Raw genomic sequence first — 14,318 nt, 5'->3', positions numbered from 1 at the left:
GCTATTAATGATAATAATAATAATAATACAAGTAAAAATAATAACTACTAACCTATAAGCGGTTGAAGATGAGATGAGATAATAATAACAATATCATAATAATAACAATTATAACAGTAAGAGGAAGAGCAATACTACTACTCATATTATTATTATTATGAATAATAATAATCATAGCTGCACTGTGGTGTAGTGGGTAGCACTCTCGCCTCACAGCAAGAGGGTCCTGGGTTCGATTCCCGGGTCGGGTTCAGGTTCCTTCTGTGTGGAGTTTGCATGTTCTCCCCGTGTGAGCGTGGGTTCTCTCCGGGTTCTCCGGCTTCCTCCCACAGTCCAAAGACATGCAGGATGGGGACCTGTCTGTCTCTACTTGTCTCCCTGTGATAGACTGGTTACCTGTCTGTCTCTACTTGTCTCCCTGTGATAGACTGGTTACCTGTCTGTCTCTACATGTCTCCCTGTGATAGACTGGTTACCTGTCTGTCTCTACCTGTCTGTCTCTACACGTCTCCCTGTGATAGACTGGTTACCTGTCTGTCTCTACATGTCTCCCTGTGATAGACTGGTTACCTGTCTGTCTCTACATGTCTCCCTGTGATAGACTGGTTACCTGTCTGTCTCTACATGTCAGCCCTGTGATAGACTGGTTACCTGTCTGTCTCTGCATGTCTCCCTGTGATAGACTGGTTACCTGTCTGTCTCTACATGTCAGCCCTGTGATAGACTGGTTACCTGTCTGTCTCTACATGTCTCCCTGTGATAGACTGGTTACCTGTCTGTCTCTACATGTCTCCCTGTGATAGACTGGTTACCTGTCTGTCTCTACATGTCTCCCTGTGATAGACTGGTTACCTGTCTGTCTCTACATGTCGGCCCTGTGATAGACTGGTTACCTGTCTGTCTCTACATGTCAGCCCTGTGATAGACTGCTTACCTGTCTGTCTCTACATGTCTCCCTGTGATAGACTGCTTACCTGTCTGTCTCTACATGTCAGCCCTGTGATAGACTGGTTACCTGTCTGTCTCTACATGTCGGCCCTGTGATAGACTGGTTACCTGTCTGTCTCTACATGTCAGCCCTGTGATAGACTGCTTACCTGTCTGTCTCTACATGTCTCCCTGTGATAGACTGCTTACCTGTCTGTCTCTACCTGTCTGTCTCTACACGTCTCCCTGTGATAGACTGGTTACCTGTCTGTCTCTACATGTCTCCCTGTGATAGACTGGTTACCTGTCTGTCTCTACATGTCTCCCTGTGATAGACTGGTTACCTGTCTGTCTCTACATGTCAGCCCTGTGATAGACTGGTTACCTGTCTGTCTCTGCATGTCTCCCTGTGATAGACTGGTTACCTGTCTGTCTCTACATGTCTCCCTGTGATAGACTGGTTACCTGTCTGTCTCTACATGTCGGCCCTGTGATAGACTGGTTACCTGTCTGTCTCTACATGTCAGCCCTGTGATAGACTGCTTACCTGTCTGTCTCTACATGTCTCCCTGTGATAGACTGCTTACCTGTCTGTCTCTACATGTCAGCCCTGTGATAGACTGGTTACCTGTCTGTCTCTACATGTCGGCCCTGTGATAGACTGGTTACCTGTCTGTCTCTACATGTCAGCCCTGTGATAGACTGCTTACCTGTCTGTCTCTACATGTCTCCCTGTGATAGACTGCTTACCTGTCTGTCTCTACATGTCAGCCCTGTGATAGACTGGTTACCTGTCTGTCTCTACATGTCTCCCTGTGATAGACTGGTTACCTGTCTGTCTCTACATGTCAGCCCTGTGATAGACTGGTTACCTGTCTGTCTCTACATGTCTCCCTGTGATAGACTGCTTACCTGTCTGTCTCTACACGTCTCCCTGTGATAGACTGCTTACCTGTCTGTCTCTACATGTCTCCCTGTGATAGACTGGTTACCTGTCTGTCTCTACCTGTCTGTCTCTACACGTCTCCCTGTGATAGACTGGTTACCTGTCTGTCTCTACATGTCTCCCTGTGATAGACTGGTTACCTGTCTGTCTCTACCTGTCTGTCTCTACACGTCTCCCTGTGATAGACTGGTTACCTGTCTGTCTCTACATGTCTCCCTGTGATAGACTGGTTACCTGTCTGTCTCTACATGTCGGCCCTGTGATAGACTGGTTACCTGTCTGTCTCTACATGTCAGCCCTGTGATAGACTTACCTGTCTGTCTCTACATGTCTCCCTGTGATAGACTGCTTACCTGTCTGTCTCTACATGTCTCCCTGTGATAGACTGGTTACCTGTCTGTCTCTACATGTCTCCCTGTGATAGACTGGTTACCTGTCTGTCTCTACATGTCGGCCCTGTGATAGACTGGTTACCTGTCTGTCTCTACATGTCAGCCCTGTGATAGACTGCTTACCTGTCTGTCTCTACATGTCTCCCTGTGATAGACTGCTTACCTGTCTGTCTCTACATGTCAGCCCTGTGATAGACTGGTTACCTGTCTGTCTCTACATGTCGGCCCTGTGATAGACTGGTTACCTGTCTGTCTCTACATGTCAGCCCTGTGATAGACTGCTTACCTGTCTGTCTCTACATGTCTCCCTGTGATAGACTGCTTACCTGTCTGTCTCTACATGTCAGCCCTGTGATAGACTGGTTACCTGTCTGTCTCTACATGTCTCCCTGTGATAGACTGGTTACCTGTCTGTCTCTACATGTCAGCCCTGTGATAGACTGGTTACCTGTCTGTCTCTACATGTCTCCCTGTGATAGACTGCTTACCTGTCTGTCTCTACACGTCTCCCTGTGATAGACTGCTTACCTGTCTGTCTCTACATGTCTCCCTGTGATAGACTGGTTACCTGTCTGTCTCTACCTGTCTGTCTCTACACGTCTCCCTGTGATAGACTGGTTACCTGTCTGTCTCTACATGTCTCCCTGTGATAGACTGCTTACCTGTCTGTCTCTACCTGTCTGTCTCTACACGTCTCCCTGTGATAGACTGGTTACCTGTCTGTCTCTACATGTCTCCCTGTGATAGACTGGTTACCTGTCTGTCTCTACATGTCGGCCCTGTGATAGACTGGTTACCTGTCTGTCTCTACATGTCAGCCCTGTGATAGACTTACCTGTCTGTCTCTACATGTCTCCCTGTGATAGACTGCTTACCTGTCTGTCTCTACATGTCTCCCTGTGATAGACTGGTTACCTGTCTGTCTCTACATGTCAGCCCTGTGATAGACTGCTTACCTGTCTGTCTCTACATGTCTCCCTGTGATAGACTGCTTACCTGTCTGTCTCTACATGTCTCCCTGTGATAGACTGGTTACCTGTCTGTCTCTACATGTCAGCCCTGTGATAGACTGGTTACCTGTCTGTCTCTACATGTCGGCCCTGTGATAGACTGGTTACCTGTCTGTCTCTACATGTCTCCCTGTGATAGACTGCTTACCTGTCTGTCTCTACATGTCTCCCTGTGATAGACTGGTTACCTGTCTGTCTCTACCTGTCTGTCTCTACACGTCTCCCTGTGATAGACTGGTTACCTGTCAGTCTCTACATGTCTCCCTGTGATAGACTGCTTACCTGTCTGTCTCTACCTGTCTGTCTCTACACGTCTCCCTGTGATAGACTGGTTACCTGTCTGTCTCTACACGTCTCCCTGTGATAGACTGCTTACCTGTCTGTCTCTACATGTCTCCCTGTGATAGACTGGTTACCTGTCTGTCTCTACCTGTCTGTCTCTACACGTCTCCCTGTGATAGACTGGTTACCTGTCTGTCTCTACATGTCAGCCTGTGATAGACTGGTTACCTGTCTGTCTCTACACGTCTCCCTGTGATAGACTGGTTACCTGTCTGTCTCTACACGTCTCCCTGTGATAGACTGCTTACCTGTCTGTCTCTACATGTCTCCCTGTGATAGACTGGTTACCTGTCTGTCTCTACCTGTCTGTCTCTACACGTCTCCCTGTGATAGACTGGTTACCTGTCTGTCTCTACATGTCAGCCTGTGATAGACTGGTTACCTGTCTGTCTCTACATGTCTCCCTGTGATAGACTGCTTACCTGTCTGTCTCTACATGTCAGCCCTGTGATAGACTGGTTACCTGTCTGTCTCTACATGTCGGCCCTGTGATAGACTGGTTACCTGTCTGTCTCTACATGTCAGCCCTGTGATAGACTGCTTACCTGTCTGTCTCTACATGTCTCCCTGTGATAGACTGCTTACCTGTCTGTCTCTACCTGTCTGTCTCTACACGTCTCCCTGTGATAGACTGGTTACCTGTCTGTCTCTACATGTCTCCCTGTGATAGACTGGTTACCTGTCTGTCTCTACATGTCTCCCTGTGATAGACTGGTTACCTGTCTGTCTCTACATGTCAGCCCTGTGATAGACTGGTTACCTGTCTGTCTCTGCATGTCTCCCTGTGATAGACTGGTTACCTGTCTGTCTCTACATGTCTCCCTGTGATAGACTGGTTACCTGTCTGTCTCTACATGTCGGCCCTGTGATAGACTGGTTACCTGTCTGTCTCTACATGTCAGCCCTGTGATAGACTGCTTACCTGTCTGTCTCTACATGTCTCCCTGTGATAGACTGCTTACCTGTCTGTCTCTACATGTCAGCCCTGTGATAGACTGGTTACCTGTCTGTCTCTACATGTCGGCCCTGTGATAGACTGGTTACCTGTCTGTCTCTACATGTCAGCCCTGTGATAGACTGCTTACCTGTCTGTCTCTACATGTCTCCCTGTGATAGACTGCTTACCTGTCTGTCTCTACATGTCTCCCTGTGATAGACTGGTTACCTGTCTGTCTCTACATGTCAGCCCTGTGATAGACTGGTTACCTGTCTGTCTCTACATGTCGGCCCTGTGATAGACTGGTTACCTGTCTGTCTCTACATGTCTCCCTGTGATAGACTGCTTACCTGTCTGTCTCTACATGTCTCCCTGTGATAGACTGGTTACCTGTCTGTCTCTACCTGTCTGTCTCTACACGTCTCCCTGTGATAGACTGGTTACCTGTCAGTCTCTACATGTCTCCCTGTGATAGACTGCTTACCTGTCTGTCTCTACCTGTCTGTCTCTACACGTCTCCCTGTGATAGACTGGTTACCTGTCTGTCTCTACACGTCTCCCTGTGATAGACTGCTTACCTGTCTGTCTCTACATGTCTCCCTGTGATAGACTGGTTACCTGTCTGTCTCTACCTGTCTGTCTCTACACGTCTCCCTGTGATAGACTGGTTACCTGTCTGTCTCTACATGTCAGCCTGTGATAGACTGGTTACCTGTCTGTCTCTACACGTCTCCCTGTGATAGACTGGTTACCTGTCTGTCTCTACACGTCTCCCTGTGATAGACTGCTTACCTGTCTGTCTCTACATGTCTCCCTGTGATAGACTGGTTACCTGTCTGTCTCTACCTGTCTGTCTCTACACGTCTCCCTGTGATAGACTGGTTACCTGTCTGTCTCTACATGTCAGCCCTGTGATAGACTGCTTACCTGTCTGTCTCTACATGTCTCCCTGTGATAGACTGCTTACCTGTCTGTCTCTACATGTCAGCCCTGTGATAGACTGGTTACCTGTCTGTCTCTACATGTCGGCCCTGTGATAGACTGGTTACCTGTCTGTCTCTACATGTCAGCCCTGTGATAGACTGCTTACCTGTCTGTCTCTACATGTCTCCCTGTGATAGACTGCTTACCTGTCTGTCTCTACCTGTCTGTCTCTACACGTCTCCCTGTGATAGACTGGTTACCTGTCTGTCTCTACATGTCTCCCTGTGATAGACTGGTTACCTGTCTGTCTCTACATGTCTCCCTGTGATAGACTGGTTACCTGTCTGTCTCTACATGTCAGCCCTGTGATAGACTGGTTACCTGTCTGTCTCTGCATGTCTCCCTGTGATAGACTGGTTACCTGTCTGTCTCTACATGTCTCCCTGTGATAGACTGGTTACCTGTCTGTCTCTACATGTCGGCCCTGTGATAGACTGGTTACCTGTCTGTCTCTACATGTCAGCCCTGTGATAGACTGCTTACCTGTCTGTCTCTACATGTCTCCCTGTGATAGACTGCTTACCTGTCTGTCTCTACATGTCAGCCCTGTGATAGACTGGTTACCTGTCTGTCTCTACATGTCGGCCCTGTGATAGACTGGTTACCTGTCTGTCTCTACATGTCAGCCCTGTGATAGACTGCTTACCTGTCTGTCTCTACATGTCTCCCTGTGATAGACTGCTTACCTGTCTGTCTCTACATGTCAGCCCTGTGATAGACTGGTTACCTGTCTGTCTCTACATGTCTCCCTGTGATAGACTGGTTACCTGTCTGTCTCTACATGTCAGCCCTGTGATAGACTGGTTACCTGTCTGTCTCTACATGTCTCCCTGTGATAGACTGCTTACCTGTCTGTCTCTACACGTCTCCCTGTGATAGACTGCTTACCTGTCTGTCTCTACATGTCTCCCTGTGATAGACTGGTTACCTGTCTGTCTCTACCTGTCTGTCTCTACACGTCTCCCTGTGATAGACTGGTTACCTGTCTGTCTCTACATGTCTCCCTGTGATAGACTGGTTACCTGTCTGTCTCTACCTGTCTGTCTCTACACGTCTCCCTGTGATAGACTGGTTACCTGTCTGTCTCTACATGTCTCCCTGTGATAGACTGGTTACCTGTCTGTCTCTACATGTCGGCCCTGTGATAGACTGGTTACCTGTCTGTCTCTACATGTCAGCCCTGTGATAGACTTACCTGTCTGTCTCTACATGTCTCCCTGTGATAGACTGCTTACCTGTCTGTCTCTACATGTCTCCCTGTGATAGACTGGTTACCTGTCTGTCTCTACATGTCTCCCTGTGATAGACTGGTTACCTGTCTGTCTCTACATGTCGGCCCTGTGATAGACTGGTTACCTGTCTGTCTCTACATGTCAGCCCTGTGATAGACTGCTTACCTGTCTGTCTCTACATGTCTCCCTGTGATAGACTGCTTACCTGTCTGTCTCTACATGTCAGCCCTGTGATAGACTGGTTACCTGTCTGTCTCTACATGTCGGCCCTGTGATAGACTGGTTACCTGTCTGTCTCTACATGTCAGCCCTGTGATAGACTGCTTACCTGTCTGTCTCTACATGTCTCCCTGTGATAGACTGCTTACCTGTCTGTCTCTACATGTCAGCCCTGTGATAGACTGGTTACCTGTCTGTCTCTACATGTCTCCCTGTGATAGACTGGTTACCTGTCTGTCTCTACATGTCAGCCCTGTGATAGACTGGTTACCTGTCTGTCTCTACATGTCTCCCTGTGATAGACTGCTTACCTGTCTGTCTCTACACGTCTCCCTGTGATAGACTGCTTACCTGTCTGTCTCTACATGTCTCCCTGTGATAGACTGGTTACCTGTCTGTCTCTACCTGTCTGTCTCTACACGTCTCCCTGTGATAGACTGGTTACCTGTCTGTCTCTACATGTCTCCCTGTGATAGACTGCTTACCTGTCTGTCTCTACCTGTCTGTCTCTACACGTCTCCCTGTGATAGACTGGTTACCTGTCTGTCTCTACATGTCTCCCTGTGATAGACTGGTTACCTGTCTGTCTCTACATGTCGGCCCTGTGATAGACTGGTTACCTGTCTGTCTCTACATGTCAGCCCTGTGATAGACTTACCTGTCTGTCTCTACATGTCTCCCTGTGATAGACTGCTTACCTGTCTGTCTCTACATGTCTCCCTGTGATAGACTGGTTACCTGTCTGTCTCTACATGTCAGCCCTGTGATAGACTGCTTACCTGTCTGTCTCTACATGTCTCCCTGTGATAGACTGCTTACCTGTCTGTCTCTACATGTCTCCCTGTGATAGACTGGTTACCTGTCTGTCTCTACATGTCAGCCCTGTGATAGACTGGTTACCTGTCTGTCTCTACATGTCGGCCCTGTGATAGACTGGTTACCTGTCTGTCTCTACATGTCTCCCTGTGATAGACTGCTTACCTGTCTGTCTCTACATGTCTCCCTGTGATAGACTGGTTACCTGTCTGTCTCTACCTGTCTGTCTCTACACGTCTCCCTGTGATAGACTGGTTACCTGTCAGTCTCTACATGTCTCCCTGTGATAGACTGCTTACCTGTCTGTCTCTACCTGTCTGTCTCTACACGTCTCCCTGTGATAGACTGGTTACCTGTCTGTCTCTACACGTCTCCCTGTGATAGACTGCTTACCTGTCTGTCTCTACATGTCTCCCTGTGATAGACTGGTTACCTGTCTGTCTCTACCTGTCTGTCTCTACACGTCTCCCTGTGATAGACTGGTTACCTGTCTGTCTCTACATGTCAGCCTGTGATAGACTGGTTACCTGTCTGTCTCTACACGTCTCCCTGTGATAGACTGGTTACCTGTCTGTCTCTACACGTCTCCCTGTGATAGACTGCTTACCTGTCTGTCTCTACATGTCTCCCTGTGATAGACTGGTTACCTGTCTGTCTCTACCTGTCTGTCTCTACACGTCTCCCTGTGATAGACTGGTTACCTGTCTGTCTCTACATGTCAGCCTGTGATAGACTGGTTACCTGTCTGTCTCTACATGTCTCCCTGTGATAGACTGGTTACCTGTCTGTCTCTACACGTCTCCCTGTGATAGACTGGTTACCTGTCTGTCTCTACACGTCTCCCTGTGATAGACTGGTTACCTGTCTGTCTCTACATGTCTCCCTGTGATAGACTGGTTACCTGTCTGTCTCTACATGTCAGCCCTGTGATAGACTGGTTACCTGTCTGTCTCTACATGTCTCCCTGTGATAGACTGGTTACCTGTCTGTCTCTACATGTCTCCCTGTGATAGACTGGTTACCTGTCTGTCTCTACATGTCTCCCTGTGATAGACTGGTTACCTGTCTGTCTCTACACGTCTCCCTGTGATAGACTGGTTACCTGTCTGTCTCTACACGTCTCCCTGTGATAGACTGGTTACCTGTCTGTCTCTACACGTCTCCCTGTGATAGACTGCTTACCTGTCTGTCTCTACATGTCTCCCTGTGATAGACTGGTTACCTGTCTGTCTCTACCTGTCTGTCTCTACACGTCTCCCTGTGATAGACTGGTTACCTGTCTGTCTCTACATGTCTCCCTGTGATAGACTGCTTACCTGTCTGTCTCTACCTGTCTGTCTCTACACGTCTCCCTGTGATAGACTGGTTACCTGTCTGTCTCTACATGTCTCCCTGTGATAGACTGGTTACCTGTCTGTCTCTACATGTCGGCCCTGTGATAGACTGGTTACCTGTCTGTCTCTACATGTCAGCCCTGTGATAGACTTACCTGTCTGTCTCTACATGTCTCCCTGTGATAGACTGCTTACCTGTCTGTCTCTACATGTCTCCCTGTGATAGACTGGTTACCTGTCTGTCTCTACATGTCAGCCCTGTGATAGACTGCTTACCTGTCTGTCTCTACATGTCTCCCTGTGATAGACTGCTTACCTGTCTGTCTCTACATGTCTCCCTGTGATAGACTGGTTACCTGTCTGTCTCTACATGTCAGCCCTGTGATAGACTGGTTACCTGTCTGTCTCTACATGTCGGCCCTGTGATAGACTGGTTACCTGTCTGTCTCTACATGTCTCCCTGTGATAGACTGCTTACCTGTCTGTCTCTACATGTCTCCCTGTGATAGACTGGTTACCTGTCTGTCTCTACCTGTCTGTCTCTACACGTCTCCCTGTGATAGACTGGTTACCTGTCAGTCTCTACATGTCTCCCTGTGATAGACTGCTTACCTGTCTGTCTCTACCTGTCTGTCTCTACACGTCTCCCTGTGATAGACTGGTTACCTGTCTGTCTCTACACGTCTCCCTGTGATAGACTGCTTACCTGTCTGTCTCTACATGTCTCCCTGTGATAGACTGGTTACCTGTCTGTCTCTACCTGTCTGTCTCTACACGTCTCCCTGTGATAGACTGGTTACCTGTCTGTCTCTACATGTCAGCCTGTGATAGACTGGTTACCTGTCTGTCTCTACACGTCTCCCTGTGATAGACTGGTTACCTGTCTGTCTCTACACGTCTCCCTGTGATAGACTGCTTACCTGTCTGTCTCTACATGTCTCCCTGTGATAGACTGGTTACCTGTCTGTCTCTACCTGTCTGTCTCTACACGTCTCCCTGTGATAGACTGGTTACCTGTCTGTCTCTACATGTCAGCCTGTGATAGACTGGTTACCTGTCTGTCTCTACATGTCTCCCTGTGATAGACTGGTTACCTGTCTGTCTCTACACGTCTCCCTGTGATAGACTGGTTACCTGTCTGTCTCTACACGTCTCCCTGTGATAGACTGGTTACCTGTCTGTCTCTACATGTCTCCCTGTGATAGACTGGTTACCTGTCTGTCTCTACATGTCAGCCCTGTGATAGACTGGTTACCTGTCTGTCTCTACATGTCTCCCTGTGATAGACTGGTTACCTGTCTGTCTCTACATGTCTCCCTGTGATAGACTGGTTACCTGTCTGTCTCTACATGTCTCCCTGTGATAGACTGGTTACCTGTCTGTCTCTACACGTCTCCCTGTGATAGACTGGTTACCTGTCTGTCTCTACACGTCTCCCTGTGATAGACTGGTTACCTGTCTGTCTCTACACGTCTCCCTGTGATAGACTGGTTACCTGTCTGTCTCTACATGTCTCCCTGTGATAGACTGGTTACCTGTCTGTCTCTACACGTCTCCCTGTGATAGACTGGTTACCTGTCTGTCTCTACACGTCTCCCTGTGATAGACTGGTTACCTGTCTGTCTCTACACGTCTCCCTGTGATAGACTGGTTACCTGTCTGTCTCTACATGTCTCCCTGTGATAGACTGGTTACCTGTCTGTCTCTACATGTCTCCCTGTGATAGACTGGTTACCTGTCTGTCTCTACATGTCTCCCTGTGATAGACTGGTTACCTGTCTGTCTCTACATGTCTCCCTGTGGTAGACTGGTTACCTGTCTGTCTCTACATGTCTCCCTGTGATAGACTGGTTACCTGTCTGTCTCTACATGTCTCCCTGTGGTAGACTGGTTACCTGTCTGTCTCTACATGTCTCCCTGTGATAGACTGGTTACCTGTCTGTCTCTACATGTCTCCCTGTGATAGACTGGTTACCTGTCTGTCTCTACATGTCTCCCTGTGATAGACTGGTTACCTGTCCAGGTGAACCCTGCCTTCTCCCAATGACAGCTGGGATCGGCTCCAGACCCCCCGCTAGGACAAGCGGTAGACAATGGATGGATGGATGGATAATAATCATAATAATATGACCACCACTAAAAAATGTGTCCTTACAGACATTTGCACTATGTAACATTCTGTTAACAAGGACACTATCTGTGTTGCCACGGCGACCATATCCCAGAATATCCCAGACACTTTTATGATTTTATGGCAACGTCGTAAAAAAGCTGATGACTTTTATTTTCAGTCATAACAAACTAAGTTATTTGTCTTCTGTTGATAACAGCTGATCGTCTCGTAGAAGCATGTTGTTGTTGTTTACTTGTTTAGTTGCCATCCACTGATATATATTTATAATGTCATATGTATAAATGTATAATGTCTGATATATATTTATAATATGTGATGTATATTTATAATGTCATATATATATTTATAATGTCATATATAAATTTATAAAGACTGATATATATTTATAATATGTGATGTATATTTATAATGTCATATATATATTTATAATGTCTGATATATATTTATAATGTCAGATATGTATAATATGTGATATATATTTATAATGTCATATATATATTTATAGTATGTGATATACATTTATAATGTCATATATATATTTATAATGTCATATATATATTTATAATGTCATATATATATATTTATAGTATGTGATATACATTTATAATGTCATATATATATGTATAATATGTGATATATATTTATAATGTCATATATATATATGTATAATATGTGATATATATTTATAATGTCATATATATATATTTATAATATGTGATATATATTTATAATGTCTGATATATATTTATAATGTCATATATATATTTATAATGTCAGATATATATGTATAATATGTGATATATATTTATAATGTCATATATATATATATATATATATTTATAATATGTGATATATATTTATAATGTCATATATATATTTATAATGTCAGATATATATTTATAATGTCATATATATATATATTTATAATATGTGATATATATTTATAATGTCATATATATATTTATAATGTCAGATATATATGTATAATATGTGATATATATTTATGATGTCATATATATATATTTATAATATGTGATATATATTTATAATGTCATATATATATTTATAATGTCAGATATATATTTATAATGTCATATATATATATATATATATATATATATATATATATATATATATATATATTTATATGTGATATATATTTATAATGTCATATATATTTATAATGTCTGATGATATATATTTATAATAATATAATTACATTTACATTTACATTTAGGTCATTTAGCAGACGCTTTTGTCCAAAGCGACTTACAATAAGTACATTTGTCAAAAGAAGGAAACAAGGAAACCACAACATATCATTGCTGATAAAGTAAGAGCTAAAAATAGAAACAAGTGTTCGGTCCTCGTCTGAGTAAAGTAGTAGCTGTTCAGCAAACATACCTTAAGAACAACAGTGCTATGATCAAAGTGCTATAGGTAAGAACATAGAAGTGCTATTCTTAGGGGTGGGGGGGTCGTTAGTGGGTCATGCTATGCAGAGTCGAGGTAAAGTCTGAACAGTCTGAATGGGAGTTCGTTCCACCACTGAGGACCAGAACAGAGAAGAGTCTGGACTTTGCTGAGCCACAGTTGTTTGATTTCAGCGATGGTGGTACCAGCCGGCCAGCTGAAGTAGAGGAGTGAAGTGCTCGGGTCGGGGCGTGAGGTTTGACCATGTTTGAAGGTAGATTATTATTATTAAGAAATATTATTATTATATTTGTATCTCCAGTTAATATCGTTACTATCGTTACTGGAAACATCAGAGAAAACTTCACGAATCAGCACTCTTAAATCCTGGTGACTTTTCTGATGCAGCTTCATTAAAGAATGTTTTTTTGTCCTATAATGCAACACTGCAAAGGTCGGCTGAAGAAAAGCTGTCATCGGCTTAGAAGCTGTTTGTTTGTTAAAGACAGTTTAGGACCTGATGTACTGACTCATTAGTCATTCACACACACACATACACACACACACACACACACACACCCTTCCACACACACACATATACACACACACACACAAACACACGCACACACACACACACACACACACACACACACACACACACAAACACACTGCAGCATCCGTGCAGTTAAAGGATGTGGAACAGGAAGTGGAGCGGCAGCGTGCGACGAGTCGCCGCCCAACTAACTGACTGTTTGACTTGTTGAGTCTCTGACCTCACCAACTCCACTTCTCACCCGGAACCCTGACACCAAGTCCAGACCAGCAGCAACATCCGGTTCTGAACAGTGAAGGTGAAGGTCCTTAAAGCTGCATTCTCCCTGCTGGCCACCAGGGGGTGACTCTAAACATGAGTTTATGGTCTCAATCTGTAGTTTCAAGTCTTCTTCAATCCAGCATGATGTTCATTTAGTACATTATGGTCCATTTAGAGTCCACCAGACCAGAAAGCAGGGGATGCTTTAGGGGGCGGGGCTTACCTGCTGATTGACAGGTCCATTTAGAGTCCACCAGACCAGAAAGCAGGGGATGATTTAGGGGGCGGGGCTTACCTGCTGATTGACAGGTCCATTTAGAGTCCACCAGACCAGAAAGCAGGGGATGCTTTAGGGGGCGGGGCTTACCTGCTGATTGACAGGTCGCTACCAATGCTAGTTAGCTACTAAGATGACTTTAACACTTAGCTGTAAAGTTGACCTTGAGTTATGAACTTTGTTAGCAGCTTCACACCAGAATCCACATGGATCCAGATCCAGTAAGGATGCTGCTGATCAGATCCACCCGTCGCTCCTCCACACTCCAAATATGGTCACTTCCTTCACTAAATGCTGAACTCAAGACTTCAAAACCGTAGACCACAAACCAGGTCTGAGGTTCTGACTTTCCAGATGTTTTTCACTTGAGGTCTACAACACACACACTTTCTCTCTCTCTTCCTCTCTCTCTCTCTCTCTCTCTCTCTCTCTCACACACACACACACACACACACACACACACACACACACACCTGGACCACACCTCTCTCGCTCCATAACAAACATTCCTTCAGGTCAAAGTTGCTCAACTTAGACTGAT

The sequence above is a fragment of the Eutrigla gurnardus genome, assembly GCF_963514095.1.
Source record: "Eutrigla gurnardus genome assembly, chromosome: 10".
Taxonomy (NCBI): domain Eukaryota; kingdom Metazoa; phylum Chordata; class Actinopteri; order Perciformes; family Triglidae; genus Eutrigla; species Eutrigla gurnardus.
This window is presented reverse-complemented; position numbering follows the sequence as displayed.